At 46.2% G+C, this 13,652-nt stretch overlaps 1 long non-coding RNA gene across 1 annotated transcript; it reads left to right on the forward strand.

Annotated features, from left to right (window-relative positions):
• Position 1: 1 nt before the first annotated feature.
• LOC144135261 (uncharacterized) lies at positions 2-12,910 on the forward strand. Its single transcript, XR_013315420.1, has 3 exons — positions 2-100; positions 1,521-1,613; positions 12,575-12,910. It is a non-coding gene; the product is annotated as an uncharacterized LOC144135261 (long non-coding RNA).
• The last annotated feature ends 742 nt before the right edge of the window (positions 12,911-13,652 follow it).

Consider the following 13,652-nt stretch of genomic DNA (forward strand, 5'->3'; position numbering starts at 1 on the left):
GACCAACAATATAGGTTCTGCTTTCTTGAAAATAAGGATATGTGTGCAGAAGGGGGACAGAAGTTTCGAAGCTGTGAAGAATGCTCCAATGCCTGCAAAGGTAGATACTAATTTTTTTCGTTGATTTGTACGGGTTTTAGCCAGTGGTGTGGAGCCTAGACTGAAGAAGCACGGTACATAAATATTTTTATTTGTTTTACGTACGTATGCATTCACAAAGGTTAAGCGAAATAACCTTTTTAACACCAACTGGTATTTAGCAAGGAAGCGCAAAATTTGGTACCATAATCGGCTTGAACCTGTTTTCTACATTAAGAAGAACAAACCTATCTTAGTTGACCGCAGTGTGACCTAAATAAATTCCACATTTATTTGAGTTACTCAGAAGGGCAGGCACAAAGGAAGGTATTGTTGCCATGCTGCAACTGGCACGGGGAGTGTCCATATTCCAGTATTCCGCTTGGCATGCAATATACGTGTATCCTTTGATCCCAGCTGAGCTAGGTTCCTAAATAAGGCGCGCTTTTCATTCATTTCACGCTTAAATGCGACATAGTCTAAAATTTCTATAATGTCCAAAACAGTATTATTTGCCTCGTAGGCAGTGACCGTGACTAGAAGACTCCTAATAAAAAAAAATAGCGGTATTCGTTCTGCAATAAAAAAGAAGCCTTTTTTATTGCAGGATGAATACCTATTCTACGTCTGCTGCTGAAGTAGAACCGCATATAAGAGAGCAATAATAGAGATGACATTTAAAAAAAATAATTATGAACAGGTTTTTCAAGCTCAATGCTAGTCTCGTTCTTCATGTCGATAGAGCCCCAACACTAAGCATTTTAGAGCCTGCCTAACCGATATGATATTTGGAACCAGATTGTCGATTAAGAAAGACAAAGTCTGGGCTCCCCTTCGACATTGACGGCCACCAATTTCTACATATAACCTCACCTCTAAACTAAAGAAAACAAATAGTTTTATTAGATAACCATACTTAACTAATCGCCTAGTTATTCATTCATATAAGACACGCTTTCTCCTAACTGCTGTTAAGTGCAACTCAACACAGTGCATTAACATATCTCTCACACTCTTTAAAAGAAAAATCTATAAAGGTTAAAAACAATCACCTCATATGACGCAAGTAACGGTCTGCTGAGCAGAACAAGAAGCTTGCTGAACAAGCTTGTTAGTGTTCATTCCTACCAGCGGGAGGCAATAGAGTACCTATCCTTTGCGCTCTTTTGTCTTCGGTGTCTTCTTTTCACGCTGGCTCCCACCGCTTATCTGGCTCTATTTATAGAAGGCATTCTGTTTCCCTTTTCTTGTTTGCACCAGACAAATGCTGATTGTAAAACGCCGTGAATGCATTTATAACCTCAAGCATCATGCAGTTAAAGGTAACACAATATAGGCTGCCTGTAATTTGTTTCGCAAATCATTCTGAAATACTTGCTGAAAACTTCTTTCTGTATGCGCATTTAAAATCATCCTTGCTACCTCTGCAATCTTTCCACCAGCCGAAGTGTGTGCTCAAAAGGTAACCACTACAACTAAAAAGAGACGACCCAATGCAGGCGGCCCCTATGGCCGCTAAGGGAGCGCTGAACTTGGTAAGCCAATACTGTTTACGGTGGTAACATGAAGTGTTAATATTAACTTGTTTTGCGCTGTCCCCCCCGCACAATCATACTCATACAACCTTCTTGTATTATTTCCTATAACTATACGGCTAAGAGAGGTGCCGTTATCACTCTGTTGTTTTCTAACTAAGGTTGGTTCTTGTATGAACTCAGATAAAAAATAATCGACAGTTAATGTACACAAACAAATTCCGTCCTCCTATTGGCTGCCGGTTGGCAGTTCTAAGGTGCTCGAGGGAATACCTTGCAAAAAAAATTCTTATGTAATGATATTGCTCATAAAGGAGGCTTGCTTTAATTTTTATTGCAAAAACAGGTGTCTTATGTGATTAAATGGAGCCTGAGAATAGAGCATAGAAAACGATCACTGTTGAGAGCACATATGCCCGTGTCGTCAGGCACAGGCTGCGGACTCCACGAAGGCTTCAAATGAGTCTATATTTTGTATATATTCGAGCCGAAAAACAGGGTTGCGGGTCCTAGGAAGCTATAATGTGCAGGCTCGTTCCCGAAACACGTGCTCGCGGACGCTCGCAGCGGAATACACTTTCCTGTGCCTGCAGACGTGCATCCGAATGCTTTGCAGATCACGTCACTAAACCTCGGGCTCTGAAGAGCAAACATTCTTGCACCCACTGACAGTCGCACATCCCGACCCTCAGTGTGATATTAAGCGTCCGAGAAGGGGCTTGTATTCCAGGAAATATCACACCATGGCTTCAGTTAAGCGGGTGCTGCTGGGCGCATGGTGTATAGCCCGAACGCGTGCCGCTAAGACTTGCATAAATCTTAGGACCCACCGCTCGTCAGTGTTTGTCGCGACAGTAAAGAGGTTGGCTTGGAGAGGTGATGCGTTTTGGCGCTGCAGTTCTTAAGAGGCCAAGATTAGGCGACGCGCAAGCCTCAATACTGAGGAGGGCAGCGTCCGATGAGGAGCGTTTTATTATGTGCATTCGCAATGTTCCAGCTGTCCCAATTACCGTAAATTATTCACGTGGCACATTCCTTGCCTTTCGGGCTTCTGCAATGTTTTTCAGGAAAGCCCATCCCCCATTTTTTTTATTCCAAATTGATGCCACTTTTCAGTCACGGCAGAAGTGAGGGCGAGCCCGACACGTATCCTGCGAAGCGCAACCTCTTCTGCACGGGTAAGACCGCTGCGGAGAGTTACCGCGTACGGAGGGATGAGAGCAGGTGTTTGGCGCCCGATGGACTTCGTTCTCTTTAAAAAGAGGGTGGCAGCATTTAGTCTTAGCTACCGAGGCAAATGACGCGGTTGGAATAGCTTGGTGTGCCACAGAGTCTGCAGGGCTTTGGGAGCTCGAGAGGCCATGTAAGATCCACTTGATAATAATTGTCTGTGGGAAGCATGCTGCCAGATGTTGGACGTTTCCTCAAATTTCTGAGTTGTGAAAACTGCGTCGGAGGAGGCCCGCTGCTTGAAGCGCATCTTTGCGGATCACTTGTGCAGGCCGTAGGAAGCATGGGAACAGCGGCCAGAGATTAAAGGGCTTTTTGAATAGCTATCAGCTCAGAACAGAAGGAGGCCGAAAGCTCCGAGAAGCAACACCTAAACATATTTTGAATCGCAGGATTGAAAGGGCTGTAGACTGCAGTTTTTTTTTCAGGTGCGGATGCTTTATTCTACATAGATCACGATGGAGCCATTTTTCTCCGTAGTTCGATCGCGAAGAGACGGCACCGCAGGAGTTGTTGTTGTTCGCCGCATATCGGTTTGCTTGTTGCTGTCCAGATGCACAAAATGCCATGGAGGAGAACATTGTGGTAGCTCTAGCAGAATGGAGTGCGACAAAGCATAAGCTCTTAAAGCATACGTGGTGTGCGAATGGCAGTTCTTAAGCCTACGACCATTGTTTCTCTGCTGTAGCCCCAGCAGAATGAAGTGCGACGAAGCATAAGCTCTTAAAGCATACGTGGTGTGCGAAAGGCAGTCCTTAAGCCTATGACCATCGTTTCTCTGCTGTAGTCCCTACAGAATGGAGTGCGAAAAAGCAGAAGCTCTTAAAGCATACGTGGTGTGCGAATGGCAGTCCATAAGCCTACGACCATTGTTTCTCTGCTGTAGCCCCAGCAGAATGAAGTGCGACGAAGCATAAGCTCTTAAAGCATACGTGATGTGCGAAAGGCAGTCCTTAAGCCTACGACCATCGTTTCTCTGCTGTAGCCCCTACAAAATGGAGTGCGACAAAGCATAGGCTCTTAAAGCATACGTGGTGTGCGAATGGCAGTCCTTAAGCCTACGACCATTTGTTTCTCTGCTGTAGCCCCAGAAGAATGAAGTGCGACGAAGCATAAGCTCTTAAAGCATACGTGGTGTGCGAAAGGCAGTCCTTAAGCCTACGACCATCGTTTCTCTGCTGTAGCCCTACAGAATGGAGTGCGAAAAAGCATAAGCTCTTAAAGCATACGTGGTGTGCGAATGGCAGTCCTTAAGCCTACGACCATTGTTTCTCTGCTGTAGCTCCAGCAGAATGAAGTGCGACGAAGCATAAGCTCTTAAAGCATACGTGGTGTGCGAAAGGCAGTCCTTAAGCCTACTACCATCGTTTCTCCGCTGTAGCCACTACAGAATGGAGCGCGAAAAAGCATAAGCTCTTAAAGCATACCTGGTGTGCGAATGGCAGTCCTTAAGCCTACGACCATTGTTTCTCTGCTGTAGCCCCTGCAGAATGGAGTGCGACGAAGCATAAGCTCTTAAAGCATGCGTGGTGTGCGAAAGACAGTCCTTAAGCATACGGCCATCGTTTCTCTGCTGTAGCTTGTACAGAATGGAGTGCGAAAAAGCATAAGCTCTTAAAGCATACGTGGTGTGCGAAAGGCAGTCCTTAAGCCTACGACCATCGTTCCTCTGCTGTAGCCCCTGCAGAATAGAGTGCGACGAAGCATAAGCTCTTAAATCATGCGTGGTGTGCTAAAGGCAGTCCTTAAGCATACGGCCATCGTTTCTCTGCTGTAGCCCCTACAGAATGGAGTGCGAAAGAGCATAAGCTCTTAAAGCATACGTGGTGTGCGAATGGCAGTCCTTAAGCCTACGACCATTGTTTCTCTGCTGTAGCCCCAGCAGAATGAAGTGCGACGAAGCATAAGCTCTTAAAGCATACGTGGTGTGCGAAAGGCAGTCCTTAAGCCTACGACCATCGTTTCTCTGCTGTAGTCCCTACAGAATGGAGTGCGAAAAAGCAGAAGCTCTTAAAGCATACGTGGTGTGCGAATGACAGTCCTTAAGCCTACGACCATTGTTTCTCTGCTGTAGCTCCAGCAGAATGAAGTGCGACGAAGCATAAGCTCTTAAAGCATACGTGGTGTGCGAAAGGCAGTCCTTAAGCCTACTACCATCGTTTCTCCGCTGTAGCCACTACAGAATGGAGTGCGAAAAAGCATAAGCTCTTAAAGCACACCTGGTGTGCGAATGGCAGTCCTTAAGCCTACGACCATTGTTTCTCTGCTGTAGCCCCTGCAGAATGGAGTGCGACGAAGCATAAGCTCTTAAAGCATGCGTGGTGTGCGAAAGACAGTCCTTAAGCATACCGCCATCGTTTCTCTGCTGTAGCCCCTACAGAATGAAGTGCGAAAAAGCATAAGCTCTTAAAGCATACGTGGTGTGCGAAAGGCAGTCCTTAAGCCTACGACCATCGTTTCTCTGCTGTAGCCCCTGCAGAATGGAGTGCGACGAAGCATAAGCTCTTAAAGCATGCGTGGTGTGTGAAAGGCAGTCCTTAAGCATACGGCCATCGTTTCTCTGCTGTAGCCCCTACAGAATGGAGTGCGAAAAAGCATAAGCTCTTAAAGCATACGTGGTGTGCGAAAGGCAGTCCTTAAGCCTACGACCATCGTTTCTCTGCTGTAGCCCCTGCAGAATGGAGTGCGTCGAAGCATAAGCTCTTAAAGCATGCGTGGTGTGCGAAAGGCAGTCCTTAAGCCTACGACCATTGTTTCTCTGCTGTAGCCCCTGCAGAATGGAATGCGACGAAGCATAAGCTCTTAAAGCATGCGTGGTGTGCGAAAGGCTGTCCTTAAGCATACGGCCATCGTTTCTCTGCTGTAGCCCCAGCAGAATGAAGTGCGACGAAGCATAAGCTCTTAAAGCATACGTGGTGTGCGAAAGGCAGTCCTTAAGCCTACGACCATCGTTTCTCTGCTGTAGGCCCTACAGAATGGAGTGCGAAAAAGCAGAAGCTCTTAAAGCATACGTGGTGTGTGAATGACAGTCCTTAAGCCTACGACCATTGTTTCTCTGCTGTAGCCCCAGCAGAATGAAGTGCGACGAAGCATAAGCTCTTAAAGCATACGTGATGTGCGAAAGGCAGTCCTTAAGCCTACGACCATCGTTTCTCTGCTGTAGCCCCTACAGAATGGAGTGCGAAAAAGCATAAGCTCTTAAAGCATACGTGGTGTGCGAATGGCAGTCCCTAAGCCTACCACCATTGTTTCTCTGCTGTAGCCCCAGCAGAATGAAGTGCGACGAAGCATAAGCTCTTAGAGCATACGGGGTGTGCGAAAGGCAGTCCTTAAGCCTACGACCATCGTTTCTCTGCTGTAGCCCTACAGAATGGAGTGCGACAAAGCATAAGCTCTTAAAGCATACGTGGTGTGCGAATGGCAGTCCTTAAGCCTACGACCATTGTTTCTCTGCTGTAGCTCCAGCAGAATGAAGTGCGACGAAGCATAAGCTCTTAAAGCATACGTGGTGTGCGAAAGGCAGTCCTTAAGCCTACTACCATCGTTTCTCCGCTGTAGCCACTACAGAATGGAGTGCGAAAAAGCATAAGCTCTTAAAGCACACCTGGTGTGCGAATGGCAGTCCTTAAGCCTACGTCCATTGTTTCTCTGCTGTAGCCCCTGCAGAATGGAGTGCGACGAAGCATAAGCTCTTAAAGCATGCGTGGTGTGCGAAAGACAGTCCTTAAGCATACGGCCATCGTTTCTCTGCTGTAGCCCCTACAGAATGAAGTGCGAAAAAGCATAAGCTCTTAAAGCATACGTGGTGTGCGAAAGGCAGTCCTTAAGCCTACGACCATCGTTTCTCTGCTGTAGCCCCTGCAGAATGGAGTGCGACGAAGCATAAGCTCTTAAAGCATGCGTGGTGTGTGAAAGGCAGTCCTTAAGCATACGGCCATCGTTTCTCTGCTGTAGCCCCTACAGAATGGAGTGCGAAAAAGCATAAGCTCTTAAAGCATACGTGGTGTGCGAAAGGCAGTCCTTAAGCCTACGACCATCGTTTCTCTGCTGTAGCCCCTGCAGAATGGAGTGCGTCGAAGCATAAGCTCTTAAAGCATGCGTGGTGTGCGAAAGGCAGTCCTTAAGCATACGGCCAACGTTTCTCTGCTGTAGCTTCTACAGAATGGAGTGCGAAAAAGCATAAGCTCTTAAAGCATACGTGGTGTGCGAAAGGCAGTCCTTAAGCCTACGACCATTGTTTCTCTGCTGTAGCCCCTGCAGAATGGAATGCGACGAAGCATAAGCTCTTAATGCATGCGTGGTGTGCGAAAGGCTGTCCTTAAGCATACGGCCATCGTTTCTCTGCTGTAGCCCCTACAGAATGGAGTGCGAAAAAGCATAAGCTCTTAAAGCATACGTGGTGTGCGAAAGGCAGTCCTTAAGCCTACGACCATCGTTTCTCTGCTGTAGCCCCTGCAGAATAGAGTGCGACGAAGCATAATCTCTTAAATCATGCGTGGTGTGCTAAAGGCAGTCCTTAAGCATACGGCCATCGTTTCTCTGCTGTAGCCCCTACAGAATGGAGTGCGAAAAAGCATAAGCTCTTAAAGCATACGTGGTGTGCGAAAGGCAGTCCTTAAGCCTACGACCATCGTTTCTCTGCTGTAGCCCCTACAGAATGGAGTGCGACAAAGCATAAGCTCTTAAAGCATACGTGGTGTGCGAAAGGCAGTCCTTAAGCCTACGACCATCGTTTCTCTGTTGTAGCCCCTACAGAATGAAGTGCGACGAAGCATAAGCTCTTAAAGCATGCGTGGTGTGCGAAAGGCAGTCCTTTAGCATACGGCCATCGTTTCTCTGCTGTAGCCCCTACAGAATAGAGTGCGAAAAAGCATAAGCTCTTAAAGCATACTTGGTGTGCGAAAGGCAGTCCTTAAGCCTACGACCATCGTTTCTCTGCTGTAGCCCCAGCACAATGGAGTGCGACGAAGCATAAGCTCTTAAAGCATGCGTAGTGTGCGAAAGGCAGTCCTCAAGCATACGGCCATCGTTTCTCTGCGGTAGCCCCTACAGAATGGAGTGCGAAAAAGCATAGGCTCTTAAAGCATACGTGGTGTGCGAAAGGCAGTCCTTAAGCCTACGACCATCGTTTCTCTGCTGTAGCCCCTACAGAATGGAGTGCGACAAAGCATAAGCTCTTAAAGCACACGTGGTGTGCGAAAGGCAGTCCTTAAGCCTACGACCATCGTTTCTCTGCTGTAGCCCCTGCAGAATGGATTGCGACGAAGCATAAGCTCTTAAGGCATGCGTGGTGTGCGAAAGGCAGTCCTTAAGCATACAACCATCGTTTCTCCGTTGTAGCCCCAGCACAATGGAGTGCGACGAAGCATAAGCTCTTAAACCATGCGTGGTGTGCGAAAGGCAGTCCTTAAGCCTACGACCATCGTTCCTCTGCTGTAGCCCCTACAGAATGGAGTGCGACAAAGCATAAGCTCTTAAAGCATACGTGGTGTGCGAAAGGCAGTCCTTAAGCCTACGACCATCGTTTCTCCGCTGTAGCCCCAGCACAATGGAGTGCGACGAAGCATAAGCTCTTAAAGCATGCGTGGTGTGCGAAAGGCAGTCCTTAAGCCTACGACCATCGTTTCTCTGCTGTAGCCCCTACAGAATGGAGTGCGACAAAGCATAAGCTCTTAAAGCATACGTGGTGTGCGAAAGGCAGTCCTTAATCCTACGATCATCGTTTCTCCGTTGTAGCCCCAGCACAATGGAGTGCGACGAAGCATAAGCTCTTAAAGCATGCGTGGTGTGCGAAAGGCAGTCCTTAAGCATACGGCCATCGTTTCTCTGCTTTAGCCCCTACAGAATGGAGTGCGACAAAGCATAAGCTCTTAAAGCATACGTGGTGTGCGAAAGGCAGTCCTTAAGCCTACGACCATCGTTTCTCCGCTGTACCCCCTACAGAATGGAGTGCGACAAAGCATAAGCTCTTAAAGCATACGTGGTGTGCGAAAGGCAGTCCTTAAGCCTACGACCATCGTTTCTCCGCTGTAGCCCCAGCACAATGGAGTGCGACGAAGCATAAGCTCTTAAAGCATGCGTGGTGTGCGAAAGGCAGTCCTTAAGCATACGGCCATCGTTTCTCTACTTTAGCCCCTACAGAATGGAGTGCGACAAAGCATAAGCTCTTAAAGCATACGTGGTGTGCGAAAGGCAGTCCTTAAGCCTACGACCATCGTTTCTCGGCTGTAGCCCCTACAGAATGGAGTGCGACAAAGCATAAGCTCTTAAAGCATACGTTGTGTGCGAAAGGCAGTCCTTAAGCCTACGACCATCGTTTCTCTGCTGTAGCCCCTAGAGAATGGAGTGCGACGAAGCATAAGCTCTTAAAGCATGCGTGGTGTGCGAAAGGCAGTCCTTAAGCCTACGACCTTCGTTTCTCCGCTGTAGCCTTTGCAGAATGGAGTGCGACGAAGAATAAGCTCTTAAAGCATACGTGGTGTGCGAAAGGCAGTCCTTAAGCATACGGCCATCGTTTCTCTGCTGCAGCCGGCCATCTAGTGTGCTTAGCTGGGCACCCTCTTCGGGGGCCCCGATAGGACAGACGCGGGGAAGGCAAGTGATGACCCTCATAGCTTCTCGATTTACAGCTTCAAGGCGATTGCGTTGTGGCCGCGTTAAGTGCTGCAACTGGGCTTGGTAGAAGAGGCGCGGCTGCACAGCCGTCCAACCAAATGAGGTGCCACATTTGAGCGGGCGCCACCCGTGTTAGGCGCGATCCGGCCAGTGAGACCCAACGTCTGAACTCCCTGCTTTTTAGGCATAAAAAGCAAAGCAGGGTCCGTTCCCAATGCGTCGACCATGCAGGTCAGAATTTTCACTGCCTAATTTCTTTGAGTGGGGTTGCGCATAGTTGGCGAGTTGTTTGTGTTGCAACGAGTTTAAGGCGCTTCCAGCGGTTCGGGACTGACATTCAACTAGGTTTACTAACGAAACGCAGCAGTCGAACCGAAGAAGCATAAGTCAACGTTCGGCCTGATGTTTTCTCAGATAGGCGCGTCATGGCAACTAGCTATTTGTTTTTCGATATCAGTAATAGCGATATAAGATCTCAGGATTTTACAAATGTGGCTATCCTCGACGCTGTGCCTGAAGAACTTTTGGATAATTTTCGCGCAATTCGGAAGTCGCGCCACAGCGGCACGCCCAGCCTTGGCACGCGCGGCACGTGGCCGTCTCTGTACAGCCCGCTCTGCGAGCTCGCTGCTCAAGCGGAGTCGTGCCAGAGAAGACCCCTTGGCACGGGGGCCATGAAGTGATGTTCGCAAGTGAACGCAGGTGCGCGAGCACAGCACTCACTAGACTTTTTAATTGCGCGAGAAATAGCCAAAATTTATTCAGGCGGATCGAGGTTTTCAAATTATCAAGACTAAAATAACTATGGCTGATGGAAAGTTAAAAATATCTAATGGCAACCACGAGCGTATCACCGAAAGGTAAAAAGTTCAAACGAGAATTTTGCTAGTCAACTTACACTTAAAATGATTCTCCTGTTTCTTGACATCCGTCAGCCTGTATTAATATTCTACCAAAGCCGTATTTTCAACCCGAAAAGCGCTTCCTCAATTACGGGAGGCCTGCCATGAAATACAGTGCATACTAAGATAAGGATAGCTAAATGCTCCAGAAAGCTTGCGTCATGTATACGGAACCTTTGATCAGCAGACTAAACAAAGATCAGCCTAGATCGGTGTAAAATAGCTTGTCGTCTACTGTCCTCGCTAATCGAGGTTCAAAATACACTGTTAGATCTTGAGTAGATTTCCACACCAAAAATACGGAGTGCCCAGTTAGCACCGTTCCGTCCATATAGTTACGCAGTAATGTTGTAAGGAAGAGGGCAAAAACGCTGGGTAAAAAAAGTGCATCGGACCGCTGTCTTCACCGCCTTTCTCCTGGATGCTTGCGTGGCAAGATCGTGGCGCCATGCGTACATACGACGTCGCAGCCGCGTCGAAGCCTATCGCCGTACGCCGCGAAAACAAAACGACACAAGCGGCGGTGGCGGCAAGGAAACATCTTTAATCTGACTTCACTGTGCATACGACACTTCCGTTAAAAAAAATACGAACCATGGCTCCGGCGCCAGCTGAACGAACCTTGACGGGGTTCCCACAATGCGCAAGAAAAGCGGAGTTGGGGAGACGGTGGGCTAAGAAAGCCAAAACAAGACCGTCGTAACGGATCTACGTACCAAATTCCTGCAACACAGTCTTTTTTCTCCTTCTCTTAGAGTTTACTGTCTCTTCACTGAGGTATAAAAACCAAATCCCTGAAGTTACAGATTTTGAGCACTGCACACGGAAGCCCACTGTGGGCAGCTCCACTTTGGAAAAAAAAATGTTTGCTATATCATTCTGCTTTTAGGAGTTCTTAAAAATATGATCATGATACATAACAGCGCGACAGACGGGGCAGAGAAGAGAGGACACAACACTGTCCCGTCTATCGCGCTGTTATGGATCATCGTAGGCACCAACTCGCCCAACAAATGATATTGTCTTAAAACTAATAATTTTTAGTATTTTATTCTTTAAACGCGTTCATTTTTGTCACTTATTTGCGCACTCTTTATTGAAGCTTTTTAAAGAAAATTTTGTATGTCATGCTCCACTCGCGCATTTAAAATATCTTTCGAGTACCATTCTTATCCAGGCTATGATTCCTCGAAATCGCAATATAAAGGCAAAACGATTCTCATTAAGAATCACGCAGAAATATGGGATACAGCTTGCACTCAGTTCTTTTATTATCGATTAAAACACTGTTCGTGAATTTTACTTACACATTGCAAGGTTGTAAAAATTTGTTAGCCATTATTTCTGCGAGACTGCACTGTTCACGCAGTCTACAAAAATATTGTTACTTGCACGTCCTCAAAACACTTTGTTCACAATTTCATTGGCTCATGCGAAGTACGTCCATTTTATTGGACATTCAACAACACTAAATTACGAAGACCACTATTACATATAGCAATGGATTTTCACAAATGTGGCAGTTACTAAGCTATACACATAACTGAAATATTAACGCCAGCAGCAATTAAAAGGCTGCTTAGCTACAGCATGTCAACCTTATTGAATTGAAAAGAAATTGAACAGTCCGCCTAATGTAATGAACAAAAGGCAACAAAGACCTATAAATTACAATTGACATTTCTCTTAAACAGAAGAAAATAAAAAAATTTGCAACCACAATTTTTGGACAGGTATTACAGATAGGGACGAGCTTGAGACGGTCACCTAAATGTAATCAAAGCAATATAACAGCTAATCTTTAAAAATCATGCAAACAGGACGTCCGCATTTGTTCGCTACACTTCAGGCTAACTGGTGCACTCAGGCAAGATTAGCGAAAAAAATGTTAGGTACCACACAATACCATTTTCTTACCCGGCCCAGTGGCTAACTTCAAGATCCATATCTACAAATACAGTAAAGAAGATGCTACGTAGACTTTCGAAAGCAGCTGCCCACTAAATCTGCAGTAAATCATCAAAGGTATACAACGTCAAACTTTTGTGTGTTCTTGTCAGCACATAAGACAAACATAGGCTTAGAGAACATTTAAATGCATGCACTTTACACATATTCGCATAAAAATACCATGAAACAAAACTTTACACAACTTTACTTATATATACAGTAATTGGTCCGGGCTGCGTCAATACGGCCACTACACTTTTCTAGGTTTGTTTGGCCAGTCAACCTCCGGCACCAGCGAAGGGCTGTAAAATACCTCCGAGCTTGATTCATTAAGCGTGAAGAGAAGAGCAAGAATCCAGAAGAAAACTTCAAAATTACCTTGCCTGCTCGTTGAAAGCAAGCCAGGTATCACTGGCATGCGGAGGGAGAAATGGGGAATTAGTGCACTGCCGTTTGCAAAAAGGATTTCAAGGCCACACATGACCTTGGTTTAATTAATTGCTTTCACCAAGAGCCTTGGAGTCTGTTGTTTTGTTGAAATGCATGGTGTGGTTTATGCTTGTGATGCTCCTCATGCAGGAAATAAAGAGTTTGAAATTTTTCGTGTGCTTGACTTACTCAGAAAAATCTTTCATAGGACTTCGCAATACTGAGCCAAGAAATTTGACTAGTTTATTTAGAGTTGGCTGCTGTGCTGTCATTGCTCGCCAGTACCAAAGAACACAAGAGTATATTTGAAAGACGCCATGAAATAAACATGGCGGCCATTGCAGAGACGGGTTAATTTAGCGGTCTCTGCGTGTTATACCTCACTTCATATTTATGTTACTGATTAATGAGGCGAATGAGCTTACAGCTGCGACTGAAAATCCTACCATCTTGGAAAATCTGTTGCCGATTGTCCACGCGAAGCCCAACGACCTCGTGTTGCACCGAGTTCGAAACGACGGAGGGCCGATAGAGTTATCGCTTATCTTTTCCGTCTCCCTAAAATCAACTGAAATGAATTGGACGGCTTGTTTCAGACTGGCAAGTGGATGAAAAGACGCAGCCTTCCACGAATGCAAGGCTTTAGGTTCTTCCCTGCGGTGCCAAAAAAAGGCAGTATTTGCATTCTGGTCAACTTTCCGGCCGAAGAAATATTCGGTTTAACACTTAGAACAATACATCAAATGGAACCAAGCACACTTCGTAATATTAGAAAATTTGTTCAAATTCCTTCTCTTATTAAATTTTATATGACGCAAAAAAAGGTTTTGGGTATAAACTAAAGAACCCTTAAAAATATATGCTGCTATTCACAAAGAAAAAAACGTTGTCAAGAAGCTCTTCCCAATAAAAA

Source organism: Amblyomma americanum, chromosome 5 (genome assembly GCF_052857255.1).
Source record: "Amblyomma americanum isolate KBUSLIRL-KWMA chromosome 5, ASM5285725v1, whole genome shotgun sequence".
NCBI lineage: Eukaryota > Metazoa > Arthropoda > Arachnida > Ixodida > Ixodidae > Amblyomma > Amblyomma americanum.